At 36.3% G+C, this 20,257-nt stretch overlaps 1 pseudogene; it reads right to left on the bottom strand.

The window, feature by feature from the left end:
* Positions 1-5,872: 5,872 nt before the first annotated feature.
* Positions 5,873-8,376, bottom strand: LOC130887243 (60S ribosomal protein L21-like; annotated as a pseudogene).
* Positions 8,377-20,257: the final 11,881 nt, after the last annotated feature.

The following is a 20,257-nucleotide window of genomic DNA, read 5'->3' as shown; positions in this document are numbered from 1 at the left end:
CTAACATTAGTTCAAATATCATATTTCTTCAAAGACTTTACGTATTTATGTATTCACAGAGTAGATTTTATAGAATTATTTTCAAACCTGTCTACTGACTGGAGTATATTACACTTCCATTTTGGGAGAATTGTGCATTTTTAACTGTACTTATCAGGTGGTCAGAATTACAACTTACATTCCAGGGCCTAGATATTTGACTTACTGCTTAAGTTCTTATATTGCCCTTAAAGAGAACCAGAATTTCATTCCTGAAACCTAAGTTCAATTTCTAGCATCTAGGTCGTGTGGTATCTAACTTTCTGTAACTCCAACTCCAGGAAATCAAAGGCCTTCTTGGAACTCCCATAGGCACTGTATTCTTCTACACAAATCCACACCTATACATATAATTTCAAATAATAATAATAATAACAATAATAAGAATATAATGTTAAGTTTATGCATGGTTTATGTTGAAAGGTAACATCAAAGACCATTTCTATTGCCTTTTTGATGAACTGCTGTGGAAAACTTGCAGTAACATTCCTAACAGTGAGTAACAGAGCACATTTCCCATGTACTCTTTCTACAGAAAACCAGATTATCAGTGTGCTACACGTTGAGACTCAGTTATCCCCATTGTTCTTCCCTGTCACTCATCAGCCTAAGCATGATGACTGCTTGGGTTGGAGATCAGCATTATAGCAAATTCCTGTTTATAATTTTCTGCAATATGGCAAAATCAGAAAATCATTTGAATGGAAAATATAAACATTGGCCGGGCGGTGGTGGCGCACGCCTTTAATCCCAGCACTTGGGAGGCAGAGGCAGGCGGATCTCTGTGAGTTCGAGACCAGCCTGGTCTACAGAGCTAGTTCCAGGATAGGCTCCAAAGCTCCAAAACCACAGAGAAACCCTGTCTCGAAAACCCAAAATATATATATATATATATATATATATATATATATATATATATATATATATAAACATTGATACTTGTGATATTAGAGGTTCTGGGACTTGAAATTATACATGTCATGTCAGATTGTAGGCAGTTTGAATGTCTTTTCATTATAAAGTAAATGACATCAGCTAGTAAATTACTTAGGGTTTTTATTACTGTGATAGACAATAGGACCAAAAGCAACTTGGGAGGAATACATTATCCAAGATGACAGGGCAAAAACTCAGGGCAGGAACTGAAGCAGAGGCCATGGAGGAATGGTATATACTGGTTTGTTTCTCAAAACTTTTTCAGCCTGCTTTTATCAACAACTCAAGACTGCCTTCCCAGGGGCAGCACGATCCACAGTGGGGTATGGCCTCTCACAGCAATTATTAGTCAAGAAAATGCCCCTACAGATTTACTGACAGGCTAATATGATGGAAACATTTTCTCAAATGAGATTCGTCCTCTGGGATAACTTTCTCTCATGTCATGTTGACAAAAAAATAACCAGGACAGTCAGTACAATTGATGTATCCACTTTCAAGAAGTAAGGAGTCAGAGGAAGCCAGTGGATTTCCATTGTAATTTCTTTCAATGCCTTTCTTTGCTATCTATAAGAATATAAAGTGATTGACTACCTTCATAGAGAGGTAAGGAACGGAGGGTGAATGTAAGAAGGTGTATGTAGTATGTCCTGGTTTTTGTTTTGTTTTTGCTACTGGATCCTGGTACAGTGCTTCAGTACTTTTGGGGTTACTGAATGACAAAATTTTCTGTTATACTAATGTCAACATGGGAACCTGTATTAATAATCATGTCACAATAGAGTAGAAACAGTCACTAGACATCTTAAGCATGAGACTTAATGGTTGATACTTTTCAGGTACCAGACACATTGGGAACAAAGAGGGAAGAAAGCTGAATTGATTGTGTGGTCAACAATTCAACTTATGGTGACATCATAGCTCTATTAAAATGTGGCAGACACGCTCTGCAGTACAGCCTGTTGGTGATCTCACTGACCTGTTGGCAAATGCTTGTGCCTGGGGAGTGTGTTATCTCCATTGCCACAGGAAGATTGCTCAGATACTCTGTATTTTTGATCCTCTATGATATCACCCTTCATAATAAAATATAACCTTAAATTTCATATCTCTTGTAAGATCTGTGAGCTAGAATTTTCCAATATTCAAGGGCTATTTCTGACAAATAAAAAGAACACAGTAACTGTGTGGTTATCCTCAGGCCTATGTTTAATATTTATAGCTACTGTTATAGTCCTTGATGTGAAAACAGAACATAAGGGAAGTAATCTTACCATTCTGATAACTGTTTTTAATAATGAGTAGATAGCGTTAAGGATCTCAAACCAAGTATTTTCCTGTCTTGTCTTCTGCCAGATCAAGTTCCTATTGCAGATAACAGGGAACTTTGTGGTCAACTCTGCTGTGTGAATGGGTTCGAAGATGATCATTTTAGGTAAAAGCAAAGCCTGGAAATTAATCAAGACTTACATTGTCAACAGTAGGACACAACTAATTGACTTAAAGCAGGATGGCAATTCATTGACTGCTCTATCAAGAATGGGAAGAGAAGAAGCACAGTCACAGTGAGCAGAGGTGACCCATGAAGATATTTCTGTAATAACTTGGATGAGATGTGATTAGACTAGAAAGGTCACAGATAGTAAAGTTTCTAAAGTCAAAGTAAAATGTCAAGATACAATGAAGTTTTTATTTAAAATTGCTCTATAATTTAAAGCAATCAAAAACTTTCCAAATTACTGAAGGAAAACCGACTCCTCTCTCTCTCTCTCTCTGTCTCTGTCTCTCTCTCTCTCATACACACACGGAAACACACACACAAACACACGTGCACCCATGATCACTATTTCTGAAAAAAAAATACAATCCCATCACTTGGTTCAAATTAAGAAGAAATTCATGTGTGTGTATCACACTATCCTAAGTTGTTTTATATAAGACTATATTGAACTTGAAGTACAAGTATAGCTTTAGTTACCGAGAATATAGGACCAGATGTTCAATTCCTGCATCCTCTGAGAGTTGCTTAATTCATTGTGAACAAACTCTACAGTGGTTATCCTTAGACACTGCTGTATTTATTATATTCAAGAGTTCATGATTTCTAACTTTTCCACAGTTATACCATTAATTTCCTCTCTTTTTCTCCCTCCTTCTCTCTTTATTTTAGCCCCCTTTGTCTTCCCACAATAAACAATTAAGAGGTAAAAGGTAACATCACAATTTAGACTTGTATTTCCTACAGATGAATAGAATCAATCATCTTTTACCTTGCCTATTACATTTCTATGCTTTTTGAGAGGAATTCTCAGTCAAGGACTTCAGCTACTATTCAGTTATTTATTTTATTGTAAATACAGCTGAGTTTTATAACATATTTTGAATATATTAATACTTCATACACCTGTGACTTCAAACACATGTTTTCTTTTTATCCATTAATATTTTACTCTTAGTGATGTTTCTTTTGCTAAATATATTTTTTCATTCTCTAGTTCTATATTCTTATCTTTGTTTTTTTTCATTCTTAGTATTTTATCTAAGAAATCACTATTTTCATCCATGTTATGAATCTCTTATTTTTCTAATCAAAGTTTTACAGTTCCAGGTTTACATTTAAATGTTACAAATTTTAATTTCTCATTCATTATGGTATAATTCAAACATCTGATTTCAGTATTTTGTTTGTAGGTATTGGGTTTCCAGTATCATTTACTGAAAAGAATTATTGTTTCATTTTGTGTGAGTCCTTTTTGACGTTCACTGTATTGCTTTGCATATTTTGTAAGGGTAATTTTGTGTCTAACTTTGATCTGGGAGTGAAGACTTCAACTAATTTTATTCTTCCTTGTAAAAAAATGCAGCATTTTATCTTCTCTATTAATTTTATGGTTCTATTTATATTTCAGAATTGATTCTACTTCTTTGAAAAAAATGTCATTGAGTTGACCTGTACAATAACATGTGAACATGAAGTACTCTGTATTGAGAGGAATAAATGAGTCTTTATAACAAACATTGTCTCAACCAGTGGTTCTCAACCTGTGAGTTGCAATTTTTCTAAGGGTGGAAAAACCTTCTCACAGCGGCTGTCTAAGATGACCAGAAAACTCAGATATTTACATTACAATTTATCATAGTAGCAAAATTACATTTACGGAGTAGAAAAAAAAATAATTTTATGGTTGGGTGTCACCACCACATAAAGAACTGTATTTAAGGGTCTCAACATTAGGAAAGTTGAGATCCACTTTGGCCCTAAGTCAATGACATGAAGCATCTGAAATAAATAAACTCTGGCACAGAAAGAGAGTAGAATTATGGGGCCATAAGAGAGTAAGAAAAGAAAGGCAGTTTGTCTAACTCTCTAAAGTTTCAGTTGTGTGAGATGAATTAAATTCTGCAGCTATGCTGAACAATGAATTTCCTCCTGCGCTCTATAGCTTAGTAAAAAGTACCCCTTTCATTCAACTATTTGGAAAAAGTGACCTGAAGTTAATGAAAATAACCTTCCTAGATGGCCATTAATGCATGAATGGATAAAAAAATGTGGTGAATTTTCACATTGGAATATTGCTCAGCTGTTCAAAAACATGAAATTGTAAAACTCACAAGTGGATGAAACTAGAAAAAACTTATCCTAAAAAAGAACCAAAAAGACAACTATGGTATATATGTACTGATGGTAGCTGTTAAGTCTTTGATAAACAGACTACATTTTCTTTAATCACATAAGTTAGGTATAGAAGCAGGGAGTATGGAAAAGGGAAGTATCTCCTGAGATAGATGGGAGGGGAGACTAGAATGGGAAGATCAAGTTGGGAGTGGGTGAAAGAGAGTGTAAGGGAGGCAATATGGGACAGACAGCTAAAGAAAAGGGTAATTTGAGGAATAATATGTAAACCTAATACAGCAAACCTTTTGATATGTATACATATATCATAGAAATCTAAGTAGGAGTCACCAAGTAAGACAAGAGGCAAGGACCCAACTAGACATCTTTTTCCCCAAAATGATACATCCAGAGTCAGATAGATAAGCTGAATTATATCTAATTGATATGTTTGCCAAAGGGACCCCATAGAGACCTCCCAAAAACCTCGGTTATTGCCAAGGCTGTTGGTTGTTCTCTACAAATTGATGACAAAGTCCTATTGCTGTAGACAACATCTACATAACTCATTGAACATGGAGAAGTTGAGCTGGTGGCTGGTTCTTTTTAAATATTTTTTCTGCTTGTTTTGTTCTAATCTGGTTTGTTTCTTTTAATTATATCCTATGTTATTTTATTCTATCTTAGTTCGATGTTTGCACTCTAATAAGAGACAAAGAATCTGATGGGTGGAGAAGTAGGGTGGATCTGGGAGTATTGTGGGAGGAGAAACCATAATTAGAGGATATGATATTAAAATATTTTTAGATTTAAAAAAAGAAAAAATAAAGAAAAATACCTTTTGTTCCTCCTTCTTCCTCTATACCCACACCCGACCATTTGCAATGTACCTTTTCATCTCCTCTCCATATATATTAGAAAAATTGTGCTCTTTTCATTCAGTTCTCCCCTTATTAGAAGATGCCTATAATTTTGACCTCATCAACAGAAAAGATTTATTATTACAGAGATCCTGATTATTTCTTATCTCCAATTGATGTTTTTAAAACACTGAATCCAAATCTGGTGTATTAGTACCATACATCACACTTACCATAGCAACCATATCTATAAAATGTATATACATCAACATACATAAATATATATGTATACACTATATGTATTCACATGTATATACAGACATACACATGGATAATTTACATACTATTCTCTCTATAAATTTGTCAACATTTTTTTTTTAAGAAAAAACCTTTGCAGTCCAGATCTTTTCTTTCTTTTTGTACATCAGGCCATGAATTCATAGGGAATGATCTCCAGCAGCTCAGGCTCCTTCCCGTTAGTTCTCATGAAGTGTGCTTATCTGGGTGGAGCAGGCTGGCGCTTCAGCTCAACCCAGGTGCCCTTCTCTTTGGCTTCCTTTTTCTTCTGAATTCTCCTTCACTGTTGTAATAGGAGCGACAGGGCTGCGTCCCCGGCACCCAGCCGCCCGCATGGCTAGCTTATGCCCCGAAATAATTACACGGAAACTGTATTCTTTTAAACACTGTCTGGCCCATTAGTTTCGGCCTCTTATTGGCTAGCTCTTACATATTGATCTAACCCATTTTTAATATTTTGTGTAGTACCACGAGCTGGCTTACCAGGAAAGATCTTAACCTGCGTCTGTCTGGAGTGGGAGAATCATGGCGACTCCCGACTCAGCTTCTTTCTCCCAGCATTCTCTCTGTTTACTCCACCCACCTAAGGGCTGGCCTATAAATGGGCCAAGGCAGTTTCTTTATTAAATGAAAGTAATTCCTCCATCATTTCCCCTTTTTCTGTTTAAACAAAAAAGAAAGGCTTTCACTTTAACATAGTAAGATTACATATAGCAAAACAGTTATCAAGCAAGAATTACAGTTATAATATTTATATCTTTTATCATAACTAAGGAAAACTATAACTATAACTAACCATTCTTCAACTCCATCAAAGACTCCAGAAGGATATAATATTACCTAAGTAAACAAGAAATAAGAAACTTCAAACTTTAGAAATGACAGAGACATCTCGCTGCCTGGACAGTCACCCAAAGTTTTTTTGTACCGTTGGGGCATCCGTCTTTGGCCTACAGGCCCATAGTATCCAGCAGACATTTTCATCAAGCAGGAAATTCCAAAGACAGTTTAGTCACTTTTTGCTGTGTCCTGCAGAATGTCTCGCAGACTCTTTTATGAGTCAGGAACCCCGAAAGACCATCTCACCTTTAGGCAAGTTCAGCAGTCCTTTTTCTGCAAGTTTTTTGTGTCCAGTTTATGTAACAGTCCAGGCATGAGCAGTTTCATGCCCAAATGGCTATCAAACTCCATAAGGAGCCTCTTTGATGCCCATCATCCTCTTGAAGTAGATTGGTGCTGCCAGGAGCAGACGTGTCTCATTGTCATGAAAAGCCCTAAGTTATTAAAACATTAAATGCCATGTTCTGTTGTCTTTGAAAGATATGAAGAATGTCTATCCAACTGAAATATATATATATATATATATATATATATATATATATATCCAGAAAATCTAACTAACATGACTACAAGCTTGACTATTATTTATGATTATCCATCAACAACCTATATTTCCTAATTATACATTACATTTTAAAAATGAACTACACAATCACAATACCTTAATCAAGATCAGAAATACATATACATATAACAAAATTGACCTTAAAATCCATACCAATGCAAATTATTCATATCTATATCATATCCCCCTTTAAATGTAAAAGAATATTTATAAACAATATTTGGGAATATGGGCGCAGTTTTTTCTCTCCAAACTGCTTTTTGCTGAATGGGGGCGCTGTATTTAGATCTTTTATGGTGTAACCTGTGTGTCAGGGTCATCTCAGTTGGCAGTTGAGTGAAGTAATTTTTTGAGGGTGTTCACAGCAACCTTTCAGGAGGGCGTGGTCTATCATACCATATTGCGATAGACACAATACATAGGGTCTCATCCTCTGTGAAAACAAAAGAAGACCCTCTCCAAAGCATCACATTCTCAGACGCAAATTTTGAAGTCATGATACTTTTAGAACATACATGTAGTTTGGCAGACCACATAATGAAATGTCTCTCTGTACTTAGCTCCTTTATAGTCAAAAATTTTAAAGAAAACACAATGTACATAATCCAGACTCTCTGTAAATTTTCCATTTTTATGTGGCTTATTTTTTTCTGTACTCTGTCTCTTTAAAGACTTTATCCCCCTTTTTTTTAAGGGCATTAACTTTATTTTTTTATATATATATATATTTTTTTTCTATCAAGTCTATGTACATTTATCCAACAGTGTCTGAATCAGTTTTATTGTGAATCTGTAATTTTTTTACTATCCAGGAGCACTTTGTTTTTTGTTTTTAAATCGCTAACAAAAACAGGTACTGCTTGCTTGCCCCGCCCAGTCCAACATGGCGGAGCCGCAGCCCTGCCAATCCTATTACCACTTCAGGAATCTGTCTCTGCTCTTCGAGTGCTTGATGTGTTCAACATGCACATTAATTCTCTTGTCAAGAATCTTGCCCTTAACTTGCTTGTTTACAATGATGCCCACAGCATGCTGGGTGACATTGTAGACTCTTCTGGTTCTGCCATGGTAACATTTATGGGGCATTCCTTTATGAACAGAGCCCATTCCCTTGATGTCTATAATGTCATTCGCATGTACGTGGCCAAAGGAACAACTTCATGTTTCCTAAAGCGCCTAGGAAACATATAGCGAGTGCCCGTCCTCTTTCCCTTTGTGTTTGTCATTTTGGCGAGTTACTGAAAGATGGCTACCACGGCTGAAAGGGTCAACAAGTTTTTTAAAAAACTTAACCTTACTTCTACAGAGTAGAAGTACTATGAACCATGTCTTTGAGCAATAAAATAGATGTGTCCTCAAACCATTGTTGAGTAAAAAAGGAAATAAATTTTAAATGCCAGTTACAAGATATTTTGGGAAAGATGGTAGTGTAAACACTTCATATGAAAACTAAAGATCAATGAGGAACCTAATGCAGATAAAAATGAAGACTTCTAATTCATAGAAAGGAAGATATGATCAAACTCAAAGTGAGTTATTTCCCAGACTTTAGAGTCAAATTCAGAAACTAGAGATAAAAGATTGTGACAGATTTTCCTACAAGTCCTCTAAGTTTAGACTTCCCTGTCCTTCCCAAATTATTTGTGATAATTAATTGGAGTTTGTCTTTGAGGCATTTTACTCAATCACTTTCTCTTTTACTGCCTCCTTTTCTCTACTTCTTTGCTCTTCTTTTTCTCCACTTGTTCTTCTTTTCTGCTTGAATATTATGAAAGTGAGTCTTGCATGATTTGAAAACACTTAGAGTTGGATCTTTGAAACAGACTTTTTAAAAAGCCCAGTCTTGGCCAATATAAGAGCTAGAATTAGCTAATAGACACACGTAAACACATGTGTATAGCTGAATGTTTTTCTCTGCCCAACTGGGTCCCCACAGCTGCTCATGATGAACTTTGAGAGCTTGTTTGGAGGTTCTAACAGGGGAGTGAGGCTACCTTTGACCGAAAAGTGGTCCTCCTCTATTCGGGAACGGTTTCAGTTTTGGGAGGGATGCACATGGAGTCATGACGGAGGAAGGGGACACCCGCCTACAAAGCCAGATTAGCCAAATCAACCCTGGCGATCAATGGGGTGACATATGTTGCAGCAGGATAACCCTCACATCCTACAGCTGCTTAAGAAATAACCACTCGGAGGCTCAATGTCACAATTGTTTGGCCAATGATTAGCTCTCACAATTAAAATAAGCCATTTCTAATAATCTGTGTATTGTTATGAGGTTGTGGTTTACTGGTGATGCTCCAGCATGTTATTCCTTAGGGAGGGACATGGAGTCTCTGACCCTGCATTTCTTCTCTCTCCATTTTTTTGAGAGACCTTGGGAGTCCACCACGTTCAGCTGAGGCCTGCCACTGTCAAAGGACAAAGTTCTGTACCATGGCACTCAATGAGAGATATGAACTAGGGAGCTGGTTTTGGCTCTGTTTTTGAACTTTTTCTGAAGTTCTCTCAGCTTTTATATGGAAATTCTTGCCCCATGTCGGGTTCCAAATGTAACTGAATGCTTTTCTCTGGCCCACTGGTCCCCTTGGACCAGTTTCTTCCCATTCACAGGTCCCCAGAGTCACTTATAAAATGACCACTCAGAGATTTAATATCAATTATAATTGTTTGGCCAGTGGCTCAGGCATATTACTAACAAGCTCTCACAATTAAATTAACCCATTTTTAATAATCTGTGTATTGCAACAAGGCTGGGGCTTACTGGTGAAGCCAATGACTCCTTTGGGCAGCAAAATAGCATCTCTGACTCCACTTTCTTCTCTTTGAATATTTACTTTTTTTGGCCATTCACTGAAACAGCTTCATTCCTCAAACAATAAACTCAATACATATTTGCAACATATAAGACATTCATGTCACAAGTTTATGTGTGCAAGAACTTTTGTGACACACACAGAAACAACACATAGGGAAGGCAATATTTTGTTATTAAAATGAGCTGATTTGAGAAATCATTCATTCATTATGATATAGAGACAAAGTACAGTATTCTAAAATCAGTCTTATGAAACTCATTATGTATACTTGAAATAATTTAGCTTCTGCAGGACAATATGATTCTCCGAATTCAGTGGCTGTGACAGCCACACTGCTGACTAATGCACATTCCATCTTTTCTTCCTAGAATATTACCTTTCAGACAACTCTGTGAAAATATTAAAATACAGTTTGAGCAAATGAATGTGACAAAATAAAGAATACACATCTTTCCGCTATGACAAGTAAAACATAAAGTGTAAGATGTTTTAAATGGTTTTATCATAGGTATTTTTAAACTAATTTTTTGGCTTTTTCTTTTTAATATTATTTTTATTTTTTTAAAAGTGAAAAAACTGTATTTTTTCATTATACATACCAAACCAAGTTCTCAATTGCTTCCCTCCTCCCATTCCCTCCACATACCCTCCAATTCCACCCCCATCAAATCCTCAGAGAGGGTAAGGTACAGTGCTTTGGGTAAGGTCCAAGGCACTTCCTACTATTTATAGGCTGAGCAACATATCATCCAAAGAGAATAGGTTCCCCAAAGCCAGTACATGCAGTAGGGATAAATACAGGTGCAACTACCAGTGGCTCCTCTGTCTGGCCCAGGCATGCAACTTCTAACCACATTCAGATGGGTTAGTTTGGTCCTATGCTTGTTCCTTCCCAGTCCAGCTGGAGTTGATGAGTTTCCATTAGCTCAGGTAGACTGCTTCTGTGGGTGTACCCATCATGATCTTGACCTCTTTGTTCATATTCTCATTCCTTTTACTTTTCAACTGGACTTTAGGAGCTCAATCCAGTTTTCTGATATTGGTCTCTGTCTCTGTTTCCCTCAGTTGCTGGATTAAAGTTCTATGGTAATGTTTAAGATATTCATCAGTCTGACTACAGGGAAATTCATTATCAGGCACCCTCTGCTTTACTTCTTAGGGTCTTAGCTGGGGTCATCCTTGTGGAAACCTCTAGAGCCAAGTTTCTTGCTAACCCTATAATGGCTCCCTCAATCAAGATATCTGGTCATCCTTGTGGAAACCTCTAGAGCCAAGTTTCTTGCTAACCCTATAATGGCTCCCTCAATCAAGATATCTCTTTTCTTGCTCTCAACTCTGTTCTTCCTCATTCTCTACTATCTCATTCCCTCAAGTTCTCCTCATCCTTCCCTAGATGCTTAAAAAGCATTCAAAATAATCCAATACCCCTTCATGATAAAAGTCTTGGAAAGATCAGGGATTCAAGGAACATTTCTAAATATAATAAAAGCAATATAGAGCAAGCCGAAAGCCAACATTAAATTAAATGGAGAAAAACTCAAAGTGATTACACTAAAATCAGGAACAAGACAAGGCTATCCATTCTTGTCATATCTCTTCAATATTGCTCTTGAAGTTTTGGCTGTAGCAATAAAAGAACAAAAAGAGATCAAGGGGATTTATATTGCAAAGTAAATGTCAAACTTTCATTATTTGAAAATGATATGATAATATATATACATACATATATATATATATATATATATATATATATATATATATATATATGTGAAACAAAGCCTCTACCAGAAAACTACAACTGATAAATACCTTCAGTGATATGGCAGGCTACCAGATAAATGCAAAACAATCAGTACCCCTTCTCTGTAGTAGGAGCGGTGGGGTGCTTCCCGCCACCTGGCTAGCTTTACCCCCAAAATAATTACACGAAACTATATTGTTTTAAATACTGTGTGGCCCATTAGTTATACGCTCTTATTGGCTAGTTCTTTCATATTGATCTAACCCATTTCTAATAACCTGTGTAACACCACAAGGTGGCTTACCAGAAAAGATCTTAACATGCATCTGTCTGGAGTGGGAGGATCACGGCAACTGACTGACTCAGCTTTCTTTCTCCCAGAATTCTGTTCAGTCTACTCTGCCTACCTAATTTTCTGTCCTATTAAAGGGCCAAGGCAGTCTCTTTATTTAACCAATGAAATTAACACAAAACAGAAGACTCTCCCCCATCATTTCCCCTTTTACTGTTTAAACAAAAAAGAAAGGCTTTCACTTCTCTGTAGTGATGAATTGCGGGCTGCGTTCCCGCCCAGCTCTGCACAGCTGGCTTTACCCAAAATGATTACATGGAAACTGTATTCTTTTGAATACTGCCTGGCCCATTAGTTCCAGCCTCTTATTGGCTAGCTCTTTCATATTGATCTAACCCATTTCTAATATTCTGTGTAGCACCACGAGCTGGCTTACCAGGAATGATCTTAACCTGCATCTGTCTGGAGTGGGAGAATCATGGCGACTGCCTGACTGGCTTCTTTCTCCCAGCATTCTGTTCTGTTTACTCCGCCTACCTAATTTTCTGTCCTATTAAAGGGCCAAGACAGTTTCTTTATTTAACAAATGAAATCAACACAAAACAGAAGACTCCCACATCATTCCCCTTTTTCTGTTTAAACAAAAAAGAAAGGCTTTAACTTTAAAATAGTAAGATTACATATAAAAAAAGTTATCAAGCAAGAATTACAGTTACAACATTTATATCTATTTTATCTTTTATCATAACTAAGGAAAACTATAATTATCTATCCATTCTTCAACTCCATCAAAGACTCCAGAAGGATATAATATCACCTAAGTAAACAAGAAATAAAAAACTTCAAACTCTAGAAATGACAGAGACATCTTGCTGCCTGGACAGTCACCCAAAGTTCTTTTGTACTGTTGGTGCATCCATCTTCAGCCTTCAGGCCCATAGTATCCAGCAGACATTTCCATGAAGCAGGAAATTTCAAAGACAGTTCAGTCATTATCTGCTGTGTCCTGCAGAATGTCTTGCAGACTCTTTCATGAGTCAGGAACCCCAAAAGACCATTTCACCTTTAGGCAAGTTCAGCAGTCCTATTTCTGTGGGTTTTTTGTGTCCAGTTTATGCAACAGTCCAGACAAGAGCAGTTTCTTGCCCAAATGGCTAACCAACTCCATAAGGATCCTCTTCGATGCCCATCTTCCTCTCGAAGTAGATTGGTGCTGCCAGAAGCAAACGTGTCTCATTGTCAAGAAAAGCCCTAACTTATTAAAATATTAAATGCCATATTCTGTAGTCTTTGAAAGATATGAAAAATGCCTATCTTACTGAAATATATCTCTATATATCTAGAAAAATCTAACATGACTACAAGCTTGACTATTATTGATGATTAGCCATTAACAACCTATATTTCCTAATTAATCATTACAGTTTTAAATGAACTACACAATCCCAATACCTTAATCAAGATTAGAAATATGCATATCATATAACAAAATTGACCTTAAAATCTATAACAATGCAAATTATTCATATCTATATTATATCCCCCTTTAAAATGTAAAAGAACATTTATAAACAATATTTGGGAACATAGGCTCAGTTATTTCTCTCCAAACTGCTTCCTGCTGAATGGGGGCGCTCTTAATCAGATTGTTTGGGGTATAACCTGTTTGTCAGGTTTATCTCAGTTGGCAGTTGAGTGAAGTAATTTTTTTAGGGTGTTCACAGCAACCTTTCAGGAGGGCGTGGTCTATCATATCATATTGGGATAGAAGCAATCCACAGGGTCTCATCCTCTGTGAAAACAGAAGAAGACCCTCTCCAAAGCATCATATCCTTAGACCCAAATTCTGAAGTCATACCCTCATGATATCTGTTCTGGCTCCACTTGGCAGCCCATATAATGAAATGTCTCTCCGTACTTAGCTCCTTCACAGTAAAAAATTTTAAAGAAAACACAATGTACATAATCCAGACTCTCTGTGAATTTTCCATTTTTACGTGGCTTACTTTTACTCTATCAGTTTATTCTCTTAGGTTTTACGTGGAGTTCATTACCACGTTGGGTGTCACTCTGTAGTGATGAATGGCAAGCTGTGTTCCTGCCCAGCTCCACATGGATGGCTTTACCCGAAATAATTACATGGAAACTGTATTCTTTTGAACACTGCCTGGCCCATTAGTTCCAGCCTCTTATTGGCTAGCTCTTACATATTGATCTAACCCATTTCTGGTATTCTGTGTAGCACCACGAGCTGGCTTACCAGGAAAGATCTTAACCTGTGTCTGTCTGGAGTGGGAGAACCATGGAGACTGCCTGACTTGGCTTCTTTCTCCCAGCATTCTGTTCTGTTTACTCCGCCTACCTAATTTTCTGTCCTATTAAAGGGCCAAGGCAGTTTCTTTATTTAACCAATGAAATCAACACAAAACAGAAGACTCCCACATCACTTCTATATACAAATGATAAAGAAGCTGGACAAAAATCAGAGAAATATCACCTTTCACAATAACCACAAATAACATAAAAATGTCTTGCGGTAACACTAACCAAAGAAGTGAAAGTTTTATTCAACAAAAACTTTAAGTCTTTGAAGAAAGGAATTGAAGAAGATACCAGAAAATGGCAGTCCTATCAAAAGCAATATATAGATTCAATGCAATCTCTATCAAAATCCCCAAAATTTTTTTTACAGATTTTGAAAAAACAATAATCAACTTAATATGGAAAAAAAACAAGGGTAGCCAACACAATTCTTTACATTAGAGAAACTTCCTAGAGCATCACTACCTCTGACATCAAGCTTTATTGCGGAGCTACAATAATGAAAACAGTGTGGTACTGGCTTAAAATTAGAGAGGTTGACCAATGAAATCAAATCAAAGACCCATATAATAATCCACACACCTATGATCACCTGATTTTTGATAAAGAAACTAAAATTATACAATGAAAAATGGAAAGTATCTTCATCAAATGGTGCTGGCATAACAGGATGTCAACATGTAAAAGAATGAAAATAGATCCATATCTATCACCATGAACCAGACTCAAGTTCAAATGGATTAAAGAACTCAATATAAATTCGACTACACTGAACCTGATAGTAAAGAAAGTGGGAGTTAGTTTTCAATGCATGGGCCCATGTGACCACTTCCCACATATAACTCCAGTAACACAGACACTGAGAATAACAATGAATAAATGGTACCTCCTGAAACTAAGACACTTCTGTAATGCAAAATCATGGTCAATAAGCCAAAAGGCAACCTACTGAATGCGAAGGAATCTTTATCAACTTCACATCAGATAAAGGACTAATCTCTAAAATATATAAAGCACTCAAGAAATTAGACATTAAAATTCTACATAACCCAATTAAAAATGGGGTACAAAATTAAACAGATAATTATCAATGCAAAATTATTGAATGACCAAGATACTTAATGTAATGTTCCATATCCTTAGACATCAGGGAAATGCAAATCAAATCAACTATGAGATATCATCTTACACCGGTCAGAATGGCTAAAATCAAAAACACCAATGATAGCTTATGGTGGAAAGGATATGGAATAAGGGGAATACTCATCCATTGCTGGTGGATATGCAAGCTTGTACAACCAATTTGGAAATCAGTATGGCAGTTTATCAGAAAATTGGGAATCAAGTTACCTCAGGATCCAGCAACACCACTCTTGGGCTCAATCATACTAAAAAGGCATTTGTTCATCTATATTAATAGCAGCATGGTTTGTAATACCTGGAAACCACATAGATGCCCCTAAACTGATGAATGGATAAAGAAAATGTGGCACATTCACATATTAGAGTACTACTCATCAGGGAAAAAGAGACATCTTGAGTTTTACATGCAAATGGATGAAATTGGAAAACACCATCCTGACTGAGGTAACCCAGACTCTAAAAGATGAATATGGTATGTACTCACTCATAAGTAAATACTAGCGATAAGCAAAGGATATTGAGCCTATAGTTCATGATGCTAGAGAACTTAAATAATGAGTAGAACCCTAAGAAAATCATATATAAATCCACCTGGAAAGTGGAAACATACAAGATTGCCTTTAAACTAATTTTTAATTGTTATTTGGTATTTTATATATTACTTTGTGAGTTATTTAATCAAATGAAGAAATATTTAAAGTTAATTTTATCATATTTTCCAGTTTTCTAATGTTCACCTTTAATCATTTCTTCCCTTTGCAAACTTTATCTGAAGTAAGTAAACATATTACATTTATACCAAGTGCACTAACTTTTGTTTGGATCTATTAAATGTCCCCAATTTCATTCTTCTGTTATATTGAAAATAAATTATTTTCTCATACAATATATCCTAATTACAATACCCCCCCCCCAAATTCTTCCAGTTCTCACCCACCCCACCATCTGGAACCACTCCCTTCTCTTTCTCCCATGAGAAAAGAGAAGGCTTTTAAGCCATAACAATAAAAATAAAATATAATATAATAAGGTAGCAAAAACTATCACATCTAAATTGGAAAAGGCAATCCAACAAAATGAAAAGAACCCTACGAAAAAACACTAGAATCAGGAATGCACTCTTTCACACACAAGTCCTATGAAAATGCTAAACTGAAATCTATAATATTTACTCAGAAGACCTGGTATAGACCCATATAAACTTTGGGCCTGCTGCTTCAATCCAATTCTTTTTAATGTATTTTAAAATATTACCTTTATTTGGGTAACATTTAGAATTTAGATGTTTCTTTCATATGAAACATCAAATACAAAGTAATTTTATAATTTTTTTTATTAAAACTGTTGGAGAAGCTTTATAATGTTTGTGCTTTCTGAAATTTTAGGGATTAAATGCAGGTTTGTATGTGCTGGCTACCACTAAGCCACATCCTCAGCCCTACAGAAGTGTTTTTAATCAGGTGCATAATAAAGCATACTATGATTTAACATAAAATTTAAATAGTGGAAAATTATTTACCCTCTTTAAACATACTACTTTTACATACTCCAAACTGCTCGGAATCCAGTGCCAATGTTACAGCTTTTCTGTAGCTGAAATGTGCTGTGATAGTTTATGTTTTAGTGGGAAAGGTAGAAGATTCACTTGTAGTTTGCTTTGTTGCTCAGAATTCTCAGTTTATTTGCTTTTTCATTCAAGGTTTCTGAGGCTCTGTCTGGGACTTGAATTACAGATTTTGCCACAACATCTAGACAAAATTTACCCAAATGTAATCTGGTAATCAGTACCTCGTTTCCTGTTGGGGATCATTCTAGCTGTGCACACAGCAGTACATCTGAACTGTCTGGTGCATTTTGTGTGAATGATGTTATTACGAACAATCCCACCCATTTGGCAGCTTTTGTTTTCCAAAATTCATGATTTCCCATACTTCCTGTAGATGGGAGCTAAGGGCCTCTTCCCACTGCTCAGCTCCTGGCCACTGGCTAGCTTTACCCAAAATAATAATATGGAAACTGTATTCTTTTAAACACTGCCTGGCTCATTAGTTCTAGCCTCTTATTGGATAATTCTCACATCTTGATTAACCCATTTCTAATAATCTGTGTAGCACCACGAGGTGGTGGTTTACCAGGAAAGATCTTAACCTGCATCTGTCTCGTGTGGGAGAATCATGGTGACTGCTTGACTGCCTTCTTCCTCCCAGTATTCTGTTCTGTCTACTCTGCCTATCTAAGCTGCTGTTCTATCAAAAGGGCCAAGGTAGCTTCTTTATTACCCAATGAAAGTAACACATAAACAAATGACCCTCCTCCATCAACTTCCAATTTAAATATTGATATTCTCAATCTTTATTTTACTCATTTTTATTGTTCCTTAAATGATGTCTTAGGTAGAAATTCATTTTTGGGTGAGTCATATGCATTTCTTGAACTTTCAAATTTTGGCCCACTGAGTCCACAGTTTATCAATTAAGAGACATTGTAAAGCATGTATATAAAATGATTTGTCATGGAGGTTAGCACATCACAATAGCAACCTCTATCCTTTACTGAACTTGTACATTAAAAAAATGCTGAGAGGTGGGTGTGTTTGTGTATGCATTGTCTGAACTTTAACAGATAACAGAGTGTCATTTGTATATACTAATGTACCATCTTATCAACAAATTGAAGATTCTCCTGGTCATAGTGGGAATTTTGAGTTTTCCTAGATGGAAGACTGTGTGGTTATTACAGAAAATAATCATTTTCTTGTTGATCAACTTTTAATATTTAATATTTATGAGCTCACAAATATTGTTTTATTTACTCTCATACTAGTTAAGCATAATAATTTATAAAAATACACTGCAAGGCACATAGGACAGTGCAGAATAAGTGGAGATGTGGGTCATCATGCACCTTCTTCAAATTCTTCTTTGTATCTAACTACATGCAATGTACAATATCATTGGTATGTTTTTCATTTAATGAATTCATTAATTTAATGAATAATACTTCTTAGATACACATATGAATATGAATCTTCTCAAACTAACATGCCCAAAGTTTTTGTGTATCTTGACTTTTCTGGGGTTTTTGATTAGAATGATCATATTGTTCTTGCTCAAACCTTGTAACAATGTCTTCTGGGTTACATATGATTTCAGGCTACATCCCAATGACACAGGAATTCCTGCCTGATCCTGTCACTGCAAAGGCAAAGCCTCTTCTCATAGATAACACAGGGAGAGTGTCCCCAAAGTTTCTCTTAGGCAGGCACTTTAACTGGCATAAAAGTCATCACAAAAGTTAATTTATCATTACCATTCTGCACCACCCAAATATTGTAGGTCCACAACTATAAAGGAAAGATTAAAGTAAGAGAATACAAAACAGCAGGGAGAAGTTTCCATAGATGCACACGCAAAACATCAATGGAGAGATTGGCATCTTTTTCCCTTCCTGAGCTTAAACCAACCAAGTCGTCATGCTTGGAAGCTCATACACTATGAATCCGGAAGAAATGGGTACTGAGTTAAGACCAATAAAAGGTCACCAGCACTCTTGTCTGCACACTTGTAACTTGGAGCCAGGTCACAGGAAAGCCTCGAAGTTCCATGATTTCTCAAATTTGATCATTTCACTCTTCACTTTAGCAGAAATAGACAATTCAGATCTTAGTTATTTCAGATTCAAGTCAGAAAATATATTTAAAGATCACTTAAAATCATTTGCAACATGCATTTATACAACAATTGTAAATTTTTTTCATCATTTTCCCAATTGGTATCTGAAGTTTCTCTGATTTTGATTATCTATTACCATTACTACATATCTTCCTTTATCTGATATCTTCTAAAATAATTAGTCACAGTAATGTTCACCAAAGAACCACCCCACCTGATTTATAGCATACACAGTATATTAGCAAAATAAACTTGTTTTATGACTCTGGAATTAAGGAACAAAGTGCTGAAGTTTTGTTTAAATCAAAATCAGCAAATTGGGACTGAAGGTATGGTTTTTGTAGTTAAACACTTGGTGCTCTTTTAAAAGAATTAAGTTCAGAGCACAGCACACATGCAGGGATGATGAAGGAAGGTCATTGGCTAATAAAGAATTTGCCTTGGCCCATTTGATTGGCCAGCCTTTAGGTGGGTGGAGTAAACAGAATAGAATGCTGGGAGGAAGAGGAAGTGAGCTCAGATGCAGGGCAGCTCCTCTCAGAGACAGACGCAATGCAGCACATCGCCAGGGCAGATGCGATGAAGCTCCAACCCAGGATGGATGTAGGCTAGAATCTTCCCAGTAAGCGCACGTTGGGGTGCTACTCACATTATTAGAAATGGGCTAGTCCAGGTGCAAGAGTTAGCCGAGAAGAGGCTAGATATAATGGGCCATGCAGTGTTTAAAAGAATACAGTTTGTGTGTTGTTATTTTGGGGCATAAGCTAGCCAGGGGACCAGGAGCTGGGACGGCAGGAACACAGCCCATGGCTCCCACAACACAGGGAGGCTCCAGTCACCTGAAACTTCAGTTCCAGGAGATCTAACACTCTCTTTTGACCTCCATGAACACTGCATACAAGTGTAAAAACATATATACAAGTATATACATATATACATGATTAGTAAATTAATTCTTTTAAATAAAACCAACAAATTGTTTTGAATATGTATTTGGGAAGAAAGCAATAAAAATAAAGGCTTCTGAGAAAAGGGGGCTTATATGTTGCAAATACCCCTATGAACTCTACATTTGGGTGCTTTCTTGAAAGGAAGATTTATTTTAGTTTTATGTTTGAA

Source organism: Chionomys nivalis, chromosome 1 (genome assembly GCF_950005125.1).
Source record: "Chionomys nivalis chromosome 1, mChiNiv1.1, whole genome shotgun sequence".
Classification (NCBI taxonomy): domain Eukaryota; kingdom Metazoa; phylum Chordata; class Mammalia; order Rodentia; family Cricetidae; genus Chionomys; species Chionomys nivalis.
The sequence above is the reverse complement of the archived record's forward strand: the minus strand, read 5'-3'. Positions and strand labels throughout refer to the sequence as shown.